Consider the following 15,316-nt stretch of genomic DNA (forward strand, 5'->3'; position numbering starts at 1 on the left):
AGTGCAAGAAAATAATTTTATTTCTTCCTTTAGGTTCTAATATTCAATGACTTCATCATTGATATTAATATATTTTTCTGCCAGCTTATCATTTTGGTGGAACAAGGAGTTTAGGGTTTTGGGGGTGGGGTTGTTGTTTTGTTTTTCTTTTTGTTTTCCGTAACTTAGATTTTTAGACCTGTAGACTAAATATCCACCTTCTTGGGCAATCGTACTAATAATGATATTATAGAGGGCACAGGTGCAAGGGGTTTTGCTTATCTTACAGTGTTGCTGGGTTACAGATGCAGAAGCGGACGGTTGTAGAGGTAGGAAATCCAAATCCCCACATCACACATTTCTTCAAGAGTATAGGTGGCTGTACTTCGTTTAATCACACTCAGAAGAGAGAGATACGATTGTTTCCCAAAGCCTTCTGTTTGTCTGTCTGTCTATAAGCTTTTCTACTGTTTAGCAGCTTCTATTTCTAATAGGAGCCTGCTCATTCAAGGAGTGTAAGCAAATCCTTGAGGGCAAATATATATCTCTGCATTCAAGTTAGGGCAGAAGGACGGTGAACCACTTTGGAAGGCGGGTTCCAAGCATGAAGATGCGATTCAATGTAGCCTGAGGACAGAGAACAAGCAGAGGAGCTGCCTCTCACAGTTCTGCATAGTGCCTCTCCACACTGGCAGAGAGCCCGTGTGCCTGGGATCTGCAGAGCGTGGCCAGCCAAATGAAAGAGGAAGTTTGCAATTAATTAAAAATAAATGAAAACAAAATCTTCCCCCAGCGGCTTGCTTCTCATCTCGGTTGTAATCCACAGTCAACATGGGGCAGCCACGTGGGCATTTACCAAATGGAAAGGGTACAGGACTGTGTCGAAGAGCCCACAGACTGTCGCTCCGGACCACACAAATCATTCTTTTAAATCCTCTCATTCCACCTAGTCAGGAGACACGACAGCGTTTTAAATCTGAGTGACCCATACAAATTACCTTTCTACTCATCCGGCTGTGAAATTAACAGTCTAGGAAGACAGGTTCTGTCAAGCTTGCATTGCTGAGCTGCTGGGGGCTCCAGAATACTTGCAGGTAAAAAAAAAAAAAAAAGGAAAGACACCCCCACTGGTGAGAAAACTGGAAAACTGAGCCTCTTCTATCCTGTGGACTTTGATTTAAGACCATGAGTCTGTCTTGCCTGAGGTCCCCAAGGGTGTTCACTGAGAAGACATGAGCTGGATGACACAATCCGTTGAGTAGGAAAAATGGCAATGGTTCCTTCTGTTTGTCTGTCTATAGGCTTAGGGGGTGGACAGACAAGAAGTCCCTTCAATTGGCTAAATCACGAGATCTAATTCAAACTTTAAAACCACAGATTAACTCCCCATCCTTAGTGATACCTGAACTCACTAGCTTCTTTGAATAAAACATGTAAACTGTCTTGGTCAATGTTTTGTGCTCTGTGGAAATGTGGTGTGGAAACAGGAGAATCCCCTCTGTGCTCCTAAACTCCTGTAAGTTATGTTGCAGCTTCAGTCATCCCTGCAACGACAACACCAACCATTTCATTCCTGTCCCAATATGTACATGTTAAGCTTGACTTTGAGGGGAATTTGGAATTAAATTCATTTTACTAGGAAATAAATCCTGGTTTCATCAATAAATCCCTACATACCATTTGATGAAAGACAGCAGAGGGAGAAAAACCACGTGTTTTCTCCACTGCAAAAGCATATACAAGCACACACACACATGCATACAGAAATCTAGTCTTCTGTGGACTACTGTGTGTGAGTTGGTCAAATGCCAGTGTAAGATTGAGTAAACCATCAGAATGTTGACTGTATTAAGTGCCAGTATACCAGAAAGGCACAAAGAAGGCTCTCAAGAGTTGCTACTGCTTACCATTTTGTTAATATTGTTGGTATGAAGAATTACACGGGAGACCTCAGTTTTTTGTTCTACAATTTTTAGCTCAGAGAGGTCATATTGAAGACTACTGCCTTTGAGACAACATTGCAATTTGAACCAGGGTCTGACTCACTATTGATCCAACATCTTTCTTGATTTGTTTTTTCGGTTAGTCTTTATTTTTTAACTAATTTTTTTATTTGATAATGAAAATGGAGGTAGAATGTTTTTATAGGGTTTTATTGGATACGAAGACCTCAAAACTCAATTACATCTTACTCATTGTCCACAGAGAACAGATTCATACAAACAAACAAAATCCACAGTAGCCTCTTTATATTCCAAACTCTCACTTCTACAGAGGAGATAAGAACATCCTATGATGATTTGTTCTGCAAACCTGGAGATCATGGTCCCTGCCCTGGTGGCAAAAGCCTCAGGCTCACAGAGTTACTTGCAAATGGACTTCAGTGGCAAAGTTGGGGCTATAAACAAGGCACATAGACACCAGATCAATGTGCTTTATTCTGTAGCCACACTTAGGAAAGCATTTTCAAGATAATGAAATTGTTTTCTTCATCTTTCATCTGGCTCAATGATCCTCAATTCAGAATACTCTAGAAAAAAATTGCAAGACTTGAAATGCTTTCTTGCCTCCCATTACAGTCAGTGTGTTTGTAGCAGAAACTTTCTTGTACCATGAAGGAGAAAGTTAATGTTATTAATAAAATTGTTTATAACTTTTCCTACAGGAAGAAAGCAACATATTAAACAACTATATTTTTTCCTTTCTACTCCAACAATGAAAGTTTTAATGAGTCTCCGTTGATAATTTACTCAAGTTTTAACTTTGCTCTAGAGCTTGTTTTTTTATATATGTAATACATGTACAATATATGCATGAATATATATATGTAATACACACATATATATACATACAGTGTACATAAAATAGGTGAGTTTTAGTAGATGAGTTGTGCTCTGATAATCTGTATTATAGGAAATCAGGGACAATAAGTAATACACTTGAGACATAGAGAGGGCTTGAATGGATGCACATATTGCAAGTTAGAGAAAAATTGCTTTGTAGAAAGTGAAACTTACACTAACAGTTTTTAAAAATAAGGGGAGTCAGTAGTATCATCCTGTAATCTCAGCTATTTGGAAATCTGGGGCAGGAGAATCATAAGTTCAAAGCCTGTCTGGACACACACACATTATATACATATATATAATGTGTGTATATATATATATGTGTGTATATGTATATGTATATGTATATATATACACATTATATATATATAAAGAAGGCTGCTGATATAATTCACTAAATGGAGTACTTATTACATATAAGGTCCTGGATTTAATTCCCAATACCCCAAAGTATGGAGGGATATATAAAATAATTAAAAATCTCTGAAGTAATTTTCCTATCCAGCTACATATGAACCAATAAGTAAACATTGACATATGAAAATTTAAGCCTTTGTTTAAAATATAACTAAAATTATCTATTTTTATTTGAGTTTCTTTTAAAAGGCTTAGAAACAAGCATTTGAACACCTGATGCTATTTTCTCTGTATCCCAAATCCATTCCTTTTTACTCAATTTCCAGAACCTGGGAGTCTGCAAATAGTATTGCCACTTTACCAGCTGAATCCTGTTTGGTTTTGCCAATAGGAAGCACTGGAGAATGGAGAGAAGAAAAGAGAAGTCACTGTCATTTCTGACTCATGTTGGGCATCCCTCTGACTTTGAGGGGCATTCTTAAAAGTACTGCGACCCTTCTTCCCTGGGGATGAGACCACCCATCAAGGAGGCCCCAGTTACCTCAGGAGGACAATCCCCTCCCAGTTACCTGAATTCCAGCCTCACAGAGCTATATTCTGAGGGACCAACATGAAACCAATTCAATACTTCTCAGCAATCTACAAAACTCCACCCTCCAAGTCTTGTATCCCCAGTTCTGAAGTGGTGATGACACTCTGTGGTCATTTGCCATATGTTGCTTCAATATTTTTCCTTCTTTCCTCCCTCCCTCCCTCCCTCCTTCCCTTTCTTTCTTCCTTCCTTCCTTTCATCCTCCAGTTTCTGTATAACCGATTTCCTACATTCAATTATCCTTATGGGGCATCCATGTTTTCTTATCTTACCCTGATATAGAATTAATAATGAGAGCATGCACGGAGAAATGTGTGGAATTGCTAGCCCAGAAGAAAGATGTAGCAATGAGGAACACTAAAACAGAGTACTCACTGCTATTATCTTGAGCCAAGGAACTAAATGAGAGAATTTGGAGGCAAAGACAGTTGCCTTCAGTATACACAACTAGAGTTACACAAAGTACCAAGGGTTTACAACCAAGCACATACTGAGACAACACAGCAAAGCAGAACTTCCTTTGCCAAAAGAAAGAAACTTCTAGTAGCCAAATGCTTGATGAGAGATTGTAGAGAAAAATCAATTCCATATTCTCAAAATGCTAATATGCGTTGCTTCTACCCACAGTTAGAAACAAATTGAAAGGTAAAGAAAGGATGTATCCAGGGGCATAGCAGATGACAAGGTTAGTCTGATAGGCCAAAAGCAACGAGAGACTAATTAGATTGCCTGCAGGATCAAATTGATTACCCAAATATTGATCTCTAAGATGTCTGGGAAAATGACGCAAGTGATCATTGACTAACGAGCAGCTTCCCGTCAGATACACCAAAGGCGCAGTGAAAGGCAAGGTGCTGTTTTTAAGAATCGAATAAAGCAAAGTTGAAGCACCAATTGTTTTCTTCTCTCGCTGCAGTATAGTCGAGTGCTCTAGGGGAAGTGCACAGGCTTATGTGCAATACAAAGGACTGGAAAGGAAGCTAGACTCTTCAAAAAACAGTTCTTCCAATATTATAATCTCAAGCTTCACTGGGGCTTTCATGCTCAGTATTCCATTGTATGGACTTGAGAATATCTAAGGGTAATTCAGTCTCTAACCAAGTTTATAAAACAACAACAAAGTCAGAATGGAATTCCAGGGTCTCCAAACTGCAACCTTTACAAGTTCTATGGCACAGTCCAGGTTGATCTTTTCTTCGAGAAGAGATTATAATTGTTACAATTCCCAAAGGCAGTAAAGTCTTGCAGAAGAAATGTGTCAGCACACGGAAAGGAATACGATCTTCCTCTCCATTCTCCGGCCCCTTTCTCCCATGCCCTTAAGGTCCTTTAGTGTGACACTCCATGGAAATGGCCCTGGTGCATCTGAGAACATTTGCATTCAACTATCAACAACATTGCTGCTCCCTCAAAGCCTCTTGGGATGTGTTCCTCTTCACATTCAGCCAGAAAGCACTAGAGAAGAGAAAGACAACCAAACAGCACACGAGCTCTAAAGTTTAGCTCAGAACCAGGACCCTAAGGAAAGATTTCTGAAATATTTCATCCGGCTTTTCTGCCCAAACAACATTTACAAGTGCAAATAGAACAAGATCCGTCCCAAGAATCCATATTAAAATCTGAAGCTGAACAGCTGTTTCCTAATGCACTGTGTGATGAAGAGGCCTCCTAGCTTGTTTGTGTTTTTCAGAGAGCAGATTCGGCTGTGTCTCTGTGATTGCCATGGCATATGAGGGCTCTTCACATTTAAAAAAGAAAGAAAGAAAAATTAGTGTGTATTTTGGAGAGGGGAGCATGCATGAGTTCCAAGTAAGCATGTGGAGGTCACAGGACAGCTCTCTGGAGCCGGTTTATCCTTCTACCACCAACCACGGAATTGAACTCAGGTTATCAGACTCACAATGCAAGTAGGAAAGCACTTTTGCCCACTGAGTCATCTCAGCAGCCCAGGGTGCTTCCCCATCTGTGGCTTGCTCTTAAACAGCGACTATCAAATTTTGCTGTCCCTTAAGCTTGCTCAGATGACACTGAGTTTGCAGAGGCCTGTAGTTGAGCAGCCCAGTTGTCTGTTTAAATACGGGGAACCCCAAAGCAAAAGCACTGAATTCACCCTCGAAACAGTTCTCAGAACATTGATGGTGAGCTGCATTTCTTCATTTCAGCAAACCAGAATCTTGTGTTCATCCAGTGAATTCAAAGAAAATTACTGTTTTCCCTAAAAGTTCTTAGCAAAATATTAAATGAGAAATCAAAGGGGTTCAGTGTTCTGTGAACAACCGCATGTCCAGAAGCCCAAAGCTGAAGCCATACCAAGATAACAGTTAAAATTGATCATTAATTTAACAGAGATAAAGATAATTATGAATACAAACTTATTACTAGTATAGATCATAGCATTTTATTCCCATGGTAGTCTGGTCAGAATTAAGTGGCATTCCAAACTTTCCACATTGGATAAGTGACAAGTTGGTGGGTAGACTGAAATATGGCAATGTTATGTTCCTTCTATGGTGCTATCATACACAAAGACTCCCCCAGGACACTGGCAACTCTGACCCTGCAGGGCAGAATTGGATTCTTACTTTCACTCTTGTGAATCTTTCCCAGCTTTTATTCATAGTCAGACTCCACTGCTGCAAATAATTCTTCTTAATTATACAGCAGCTGTGCTTTCTCTACCTCCTGAATCCTTCACAGATATTTTTTTGTCTGTGTTGGCAATTTCCCTGTCACAGACAAATCCTCACTCTGCTGAGGAGAGATGGCATTTCTGTCATTGTTCCATGGCTGGGCTTATAGAGACAGAGTCAAACTCAACCTCCTTACTACTTGGATGATTGGTTGAAGGCTTGATTCAAAGTCACTGAGTGCCCCCACGATCCTTCTCATAGTAGGAGGAGCCTAGGGTTTTGTTTTGTCGATCATGCATTCCAATGTAGCAGCTAGTTTTGCACGACTATTTTCTTGAATTGCATGTTCAGGTCAACACAGGGATGGTGTCCATATAGTTAAAATTATTTTGTGGGAGATCTCAACCAATCAGGATACCAGAGTCTATCTAAAGGTCAAGTATTAGTCTTCTAGTTGATGGACCAATGAAGGTGTTCAAAATCATAGGAGGCACTGTTAGGGTGAAATAAATCAGGGCAAGGCTTCTCTCTCAACTGCTTCTAGTCAGTATTTACTAGCTTAATAACTAGTGTGTCAGTGGACTGTGCAGAATGTTAATCACTAGTACCAGGGTGGGCCCCTAATCTTCATATCCAGTCATGGCAAACATGAAAAATTCATCAGTTCCTAGGCATGTCGTAAAGAGGATTGTGTCCCTACTCTTTTGTATAGAAGTTTTTAAATACATGGAGAATCTCTTTCTTTTCTCAGCCTTGGGTAATTAGCATTCATCTATATTTTAGAAACAATGGAACAAGAACTAACAGAACATTGTTTCTAAACTGAAGCTTAAAGTAACTCACATTATGATTACTTCACAACCCCTGAGTTTCGAGAGTGGGATTTGTCGTTGCTTAGGCTTTCTTTGATGATGCTAACATTATTATGAATGCTTCTTACTGATTTATATTCCACTTAGTCCCAAGAAAAATACTTAAGAAAACTGGGAAAAGATACAATCCAATAATATAAAATACATTCCCTGTAAGTGATTTGAATTTGGTGAAGTGAACGAAATAAAGGTAGAGTCAGGAGTGATGTTAGTGTACATAAAATCCTTTCTGCTAAGCCAGATAAATTTGGAATAAGTGAACTATGGATTTAGGCTATCATCTTTCTAGCTGATAAAATGCTGAGGGAAACAAACATCCACTATAAAATATTCAGAAACCAGAGATACAAGCAAGCCAACTGTTTACAGAAACCAACTGACTCATTCTCGTGAGACTATCAACAGCAAGGGAATCTGCTTAAAGCAAAATTCTTCTACATGCTGCATTTTTCAATCAGAAATTTGATGTAAAAGGGCAGGAAGGGGAAAACAAACTCTATCAGAGTTTCTGCTTGCACTAAGCTCCATTTCTTCAAGCCTCTCTTCTTCCGGAAAGTTTCAGGAGATGTAAACTCATCTTGACGTGTGAGGTTAGTCTTGCTGAGATATTCCACCCCATTGACCAGCTCATCTGGCCAGCTGTGTAGGTGTTCTTGTCTCCCATCTCCACTCTATGGGCACCCATCTTAAAGCTGCATACTGGATCAAAGATGATTGCTCTCTGTTCAGGGGTACAGGAGTAACCTGTTCACCCTGACTAGAGCCTCAAAACAAGCCTCAAACTTAGTAAACACAACATTAAAGCTTAAAATACTAGGTATGGTTTTCAGATTATTGTTGATGTAATGGCATAAACAAAGAACCCACATAAGGAAGGAAAGCTTGTGTTTGCTCACAGTGTCAGAGGTGTCAGCACAGGGCTGGCTGGCCTCTGGTTTGGGGTCTGTAGCAAAGCAGGACGTGATAGAAGAAATGCATGGTGCAGCAAAGCCACTCACCTCACGGTTACTGGGAAGCAAAGTCATGGAGCCCAGGAAGGGATGGACTGGGGTGCCAACATCTCCTTCAGTGACATGCCCTCATGGACCTAGCTTTCACTGGTCTCCATCTAAAGTTTCCACCATTTATCAGTAGTACCATCATCTGAGGACCTTTGTTGTACTAGCCTTGGGGGACACTGAAGATCCAAACCATAAAACTGAGTTATACAATCTGACCAAAACGTCCCCATTACAGGTAGGTAATCCCTAAGAACTGTCAGAACCTAAATGAGGTAAAGATGCATTTACATGTCATGTGTTTGATCCTTGGATTATTTAAAAGAAAAAAAATTGTCAAAATGTCAAAGCCAAACTTAAACCTTGTAAACACTTCATAGCATCAGTTATCTCAGATCTGAAATCCCATTTTGAACATTTATGTGTAAGTCCATTTAATTTGAAATTCAATTTTGGCACTCTTAACTCCAAATAATTCCACCACGAAAGTGCTTTTTTTAGTATACATTTGGGGCATATTCCTTTGTGTTTCTGAGGGGAAAGAAATGTGATTTTTTTAATATTTTTGATAATTTGATATGATCTGCTTAGTGAATCAGAGCCAGTATGCATTTCAGAGACATTTACTAAAATGTATACTACTAATAAGCAAGAGTTGCTCCCTCCCTCCTTTCCCTGATTAGTTTCTCAGAAGAAATGAGGATGAGATTTCCTCCAATTGTTTGCTTCTCACTCTCTTTCCCTGTCCCAATACACTACATCAGAGCTGTCAGGAAACACATAACAGGAAGCTATTCAAGGAGGAAATAACTTCTTCCGGTTCATGGTTTATAGAATTTAGCACAGCATGGTAGCAAATGACTCTCTGGCAGGAGAAGCAAGGAGTGGTTTGTTCACATCTCTGCAGAACAGACAGCAGAGAGCACTCAGCCAGACCCTGGGCTGAGCTATAGCAAATAAGGCAGATACCCCTCCTTCAGTAAAGCCCTGTTTCCTAACAGTCCTCCCAGCTGCCACCAGCCATGAGCTCACTGGTGACATTTCAGATCTGTACCATACATGAAGACAATACAGACTGCAATCCTTTGGGTGGGGTGGAAACAACTTGAGCTTGCAGTGACACCATCATCAAACCTCAAAGATCTCAGCATCCACAACCATTCAGAGACTGGCATAGCCATGAAAGAAGAGACTCCACGTCTGTAAAGCAACCGTAAGGAAGACAGTGAGCATCTATCTACTTTAGTCATTTTGCTGTCAATCTGCCAGATAGTCACGTCTTCTCTAACTCTGTGGATTTTGCGCAGTAACTTTACTAGCACGTGATAAGGTTGACTTAGTTGGCTCTTTTCATCCTTTAATATTGAGATCATATAATTAATGTTTGTTTGAATCTCTGAAAATGCAGAAAAGTCTTGAGGAAGTATACAAAATAATTGAGCGTAGGGAAGTCTGTTTCTAACTTATCTAAGTCACCCATCAGACTGCCTTTAATAAGCCCATGAGCCAAACTCCCCTGGCTCACTAATCCTGAAGCAGAAAGTCAACCCTAAAGGGAGAAACGTTTAATGTATTTAAAATGTTGAATGATCTTGCAGCTCTTTCTCACGCAAAATTATATTTAAATTTACTGTAGGAGAACAATTTTTTACTAGCTTTGAGTGTTTCCTCATCAGCACTAGTACCCTTTCTGAGTACATAGAAACCCTTCCTAATCAATAATAAAGGAGAGAAATGGAAAGGAAGGGGGAGAGGGAAAGGAGGAGGGAGGAAAGGAGAGAAGTAGGGCAAGAGGGAAAGCTGATATGCATAAAATGGAAAGAAGTATAATTCAGTGATTTGTATTAGTGCAACTTGAAACTTCATGTCTTTTAATTTATTACTTTTTCTTATTACTTAAGACTTCTTTTACTCTGCCTTGAACAATAAGATAAGATATTGCATTTTCTAACAAATGTCGATGTCATTATTTATTATTTCCAGATAGCTGTTAACTAGTGACATTTGATTTCATTCTTTACTGGTCTCTTATTCTGATTATTATATTTTATTATTCTGCTCACTGTAATAAAATCTCAACTGTAGCTGCAAACACATTCCAAATGAAACCAATGTTGTCAAATGTTGACAGCAGCTTTCTTGGTATGTCTTCAGTATTTAACTTCTTATGCTAATTCTTAACTTTGTTCCAAGGCTTTGGAAAGAAATTATTATTTTGTAACTCATGCCTCAAAGGGGCAAGTTTCCTTACATTTTTGTCAATTTCTCCATGCTGTTCTAAAAAAACAAAAAACAAAAAAACAGACAAACAAACAAATGTCCTTAAAATCTCTCAGAGATATCACAGGGCTACATATAAGTATAACATAATGAAATTCGCTCTGGCTTGAAACAGAATAATCAATATGTGATTATATGATTTGTCTTCCTATTGTTGGCAATACAATTGCATTGCTATTAATTGATTGTGTCCCCAAACTCTTATCTTGGAATTCTAAGCCCCAGTGTAGCAATGCTTGCAGAGGAGACCTGAGAAGTAACTACAGTGAGATGGGGTCTTTGGTGTTTGAACCTCCAAAGTCATAAAATTGACGTCTCTATTTGAGCTCCCTGGTCCATGGTATTTTGTCATATCAGGCCAGGTAGAATAATATACACTAAAAGCTTGACTTTGATGTCTGAACTGTACTCAGCCTGTGATTAAGAAGATGATTATGGCTGCACATGGGAGCCTTTGAGATTGAGCGAGCACTTTCTAGTCGTTTTCATCCTAACCATTGCAACTGTCACACGTGACATGTTAGTATCCTCATCAGTTTCCTCTCATAAACTTGATCAGGCAGGAAGATTAAAATAATAGCATGATATGAGACATGCCAGGTTAACCTCTGAGTCAACTCAGAACCTCAGCACCACCTCAGATTCACAGCTTGATTCTTTAGGCCCACCCAAACTCATCTTCTCTGAATCACGATTTCGAGGCAAGATGTCAAATGCCAAGGACACAGACCTATGAAGCTAACTAATCAGCACTTGGATTTAGTTTTTCCTATCAAAGTTCCTGTAGCACTGTACTGTACTCTTTAGATGCTGGGATGGTCCCTCTTTAACCAAAAACCAATTTCTTTTCCTCTTTTGTTTTGGTTTGGTTTTATTTTTGTTTTGTTGACTGGTTGGTTTGCAGTATTGGAAACTGAACTCTAACCTCTTTCTTGTTATGTAAGTCACCCCCCCCCCACCACCACCACCACCACCATCATGTTGCTGAACTACCCTCATGGCCCTCTTGATTTTTTTCCTGGAACCTGGCATGGAGCCAGGCACAAATGGGACCACTACTGTTTGCTTGGTTATTGATGGAAGAAAATGGGCCATCATGAGGCTTACCATAGAAGGTTTTTAAACAGTATCCTATCAGAGAAGATAACAGGTTTAAAAATAGAACACTAATGGCTAGTCATGATTATTATTATTTCACTGTCCAGAGAAGTAATCTCTTTGGAAAGCAATTGTGATAATTTCTCAGACACATTCTACCTCTAAGTTTGTATAAGACAAAATCACTGTCATTTAGGAGTCTACATTCTTAAGACTTATTTGACATAAAGCTACACACTATTAATGAATCTCTAAGAGGGAGGTAAGTAGTCTATTTTAGAGATGCTGTGTGATCAGGCCACAGGCAAACCAGGTTGAAAATGGATAGCATGGACCCCTAAAAATCAATGTTTATAGCTCACTTATAAAAATAACTTTTCTAAAGCCAGATATGGTGGTGCAGTCCTGTAATCTCAGGAATCTAGAAGCCGAGACAGGAGAATTACCAGGACTAGTCAAGAAAAGCCAAGGCTACATAGCAGCACTTTGTCTAAAACCTACCACAACTCTGCCTTTTCTATTAACTTTCAGTTATAAATTCTCCAGGTTAAACAAGTTATAGAATATGCTTAGGAATAAATAAATAAAGCAATGAGAAGGCATGTAGAAAGTATTTATTGATGTTGGTATCAGATTAGTTTCTGGAGCAACAAAAACAGTCTGCACACACACACATGCACACACCCTCCAGTCATTACCAATACCAGTGTATAAGGATGAAGATATGAAGTAGCTCATAAAGACAAGGGCTGATGGGAAATGTGAAGCACAATAACAGCTTTTCAGATCAGGCTATGAGACTGGGGTTGCAGAACTCCTTGTATGGAACCTGTAAATACAGTTGCAGTTGTTGGCTCAGTGGCTTGTAAAGAAGATTAAAAGAGGAAGGGAAGTACCCAGCTCAATATCTCTGCATGCAGGTATTGAGGTGTTCACTTGCATCTGCTCCCCCGTGAGTCTCTGTTTACAAAGAGCAAGGCAATGTAATCTCATATTCTGTACTTGTAAGTGAATATCATGTTTCAAAATGACACTCCCTTAAGAGTCCTTGCTACATAAATCCCCTTCCCTTTTTCTTCTTCTTCTTCTCCTTCTCCTCTTTCTCCTTCTCCTTCTCCTCTTTCTCCTTCCTCCTCCTCCTCCTCCTCTTCTTCTCCTTCCCCTTCTCCTTCCCCCTCCCCCTCCTCTGCTTCCTCCTCCTCCTCCTCTCCTCCTCCTCCNCCACCACCTTCTTCTTCTTCTTCTTCTTCTTCTTCTTCTTCTTCTTCTTCTTCTTCTTCTTCTTCTTCTTCTTCTTCTTCTTCTTCTTCTATGGAGTATCAGGTACTCAAACTAGTCATCAACAGTCTAATTTGAACTTCTGATCTTCCTCACTTTGTTTTCCAAGTGCTAGGACTGCAGGCATGTAGGTTTGTGTGTGTGTTGCTGGTAATTGAATATATTTTCCATGCTAAACAAGAACTCCACCATCTGAGATGCATCTCGGTTGCCTGTTTCTTGTCGATTTCACACTGAATAGTCTCCTGCTTTCACAGGCTCGGAAAACATTTTTTACCCTTTCACCATCGTCTACATTTTAGTTTAGCTTTGTGTATTAAGATGGGATTCCTAGAGGAGAATGCTTGAAAAAGAGAAGAGAGCATACACCTTTTAGAAGTACCTACACTGTGTTCCATAACATATTGATTTTATTGCTTATGTTCATCAAAATCAACTTATGCCATTAACTATTTTTCTGACTCTACTAGTAATCACTCTTTATTGTTGAGTGATTACTAGGTAGGTCTTTGACTCCACCTTGCCCAAACATACTCTTGCTATTTCCTTTTTGATTTTTCAACTGGTCTATCTATCCCTAACATAAAAATGTAACAAATGTTTCAGAGATAGAGTAAATTAAGACTAATATACTTTTTGAGTTAGAGTCCTTTTGAGTTCTATCCTTTTATATTAAAACTATGCTATTTTAGTTTAATTCCATTGTCTTAATTATCTTCTTTGCTTAGAATATCATCTCTGGTTATTTTTATTCCTTCATAATTGTACAGCCAATTATTACTGGTGAATTTATGAACATATCTCCCATTTTGTTTTTCAAAATTTGCTTAGACAGTCAGATAAAAAAATGTACATGAAAACTACATCATCTATAACAGTGCTTTGTAGATCCCTAAAATATAAAGATTTGGACTTTAATACCTCATCCTCTAAAGAACTGTGTGTCAAACCACAACCAAAAATTAGCTTATTGGAGGTGATCACACATATTAGCTTGAGTGGCAGGTTAGAGATGAGAGAAAGGGGATTTGGAATATTCATGCTCTGGTTCCCTATAGTACCTACAGGTCTAAGAAATTATGTTAAGCCTTCTTCCCACTTAATGAGAAACAGATTAAGGTAGCTATTAACAAGGTGTTCTGAAGCTTAGTGTGCTTAGAAATTGCCCTGGAACCTTCCTAAACATGAGGATTTCCAAATCCTGCCTCAAGACACTCTTGGAGGGGATCTTCAAGAAATCGAGTTTTTGGAGAGTTTACCAAATACCCACAAGAGATTCTAAGGCAGAAGCTTCGTGTCCTTCACTTGTCTCCAGAGCCCAGAAGTATGCCTAAGGAGTTAGAAAATTGGCTAAAAAATTAGTTTAAAATCCCAATTAGGGAGCACTGTGAAGTAAGTAGACATGAGTAGTGTCAACAGTGCATTTGCTACAGATTAGACAAAAATTCAGAGCAAAAAGTAAATTATCAGTCATTTATTTATCAAATGTTTCTACTTAGTGGTTTATATCATTAGGAAATGGCTTAGACTATCTTAAAGGTGGTATCTAGAGATAGTGTAATACTACCAGGGAAGGAAAAATATTGAACAACCAAACCTATCATAAGATAGTTTGTTTAAGCCAGGTGGTGATGGCGCATGCCTTTGAATCCAGCACTTAGGAGGCATAGGCAGGCAGATTTCTGAGTTTGAGGCCAGCCTGGTCTACAAAGTGAGTTTCAGTACAGCCAGGACTATACAGAGAAACCATGTCTCAAAAAAAAAAAAAAAGATAGTTTGTTTAATAAAAGTTTACGTGGCACTTATTAAGAAATACATAACCTTACCTCAGTTGTCACCAAGATGCTAAGGCTGCCTTGGGGTGAGGCCTTCACTTCATCAGACCATTGGCACGTTGTGGGCAGTGCACAACACAGACTCTGTCTCTGAAGTCTCTAGCATCTACTCTGTCCTCATCTTGCAAGACAATGAAGACGTGAGAGTCACGGAGGATAAGATCAATGCCATCATTGAAGCTACTGGTGTCAGTGTTGAACCTTTCTGCTCAATGTCAACATTGGGAGCCTCATCTGCAATGTAAAGGCTGGTGGTCTGGCTCCAGCAACTGGAGTTGCACCTTCTGGGGGTCCAGCCCCATCTACTAGTTTTGCCCCTACCTGAGGGGAAGAAAGTGGGGGCAAAGAAAGAAGACTCTGAGGAGTCTGATGGTGACATGGGCTTTGGTCTTTTTGACTAAAATGCTTTTGTTAACATGTCCAGTAAAGAACTAAACCTATGGAAAGGAAGGAAAGAAGGAAACTAGGAGACAGAGAGAGAAGAGAGGAGGGGAGGGGAGGGGGGGGAAGAGGGGGGGGGGGGGGGGGGGTTCTGAGGGGACGTGAGGAAA

General features: G+C 39.5%; 1 pseudogene; it reads left to right on the plus strand.

The window, feature by feature from the left end:
* Nucleotides 1-810: 810 nt before the first annotated feature.
* LOC110296460 lies at nucleotides 811-15,166 on the plus strand (annotated as a pseudogene).
* Nucleotides 15,167-15,316: the final 150 nt, after the last annotated feature.

The sequence above is a fragment of the Mus caroli genome, chromosome 6, assembly GCF_900094665.2.
Source record: "Mus caroli chromosome 6, CAROLI_EIJ_v1.1, whole genome shotgun sequence".
NCBI lineage: Eukaryota > Metazoa > Chordata > Mammalia > Rodentia > Muridae > Mus > Mus caroli.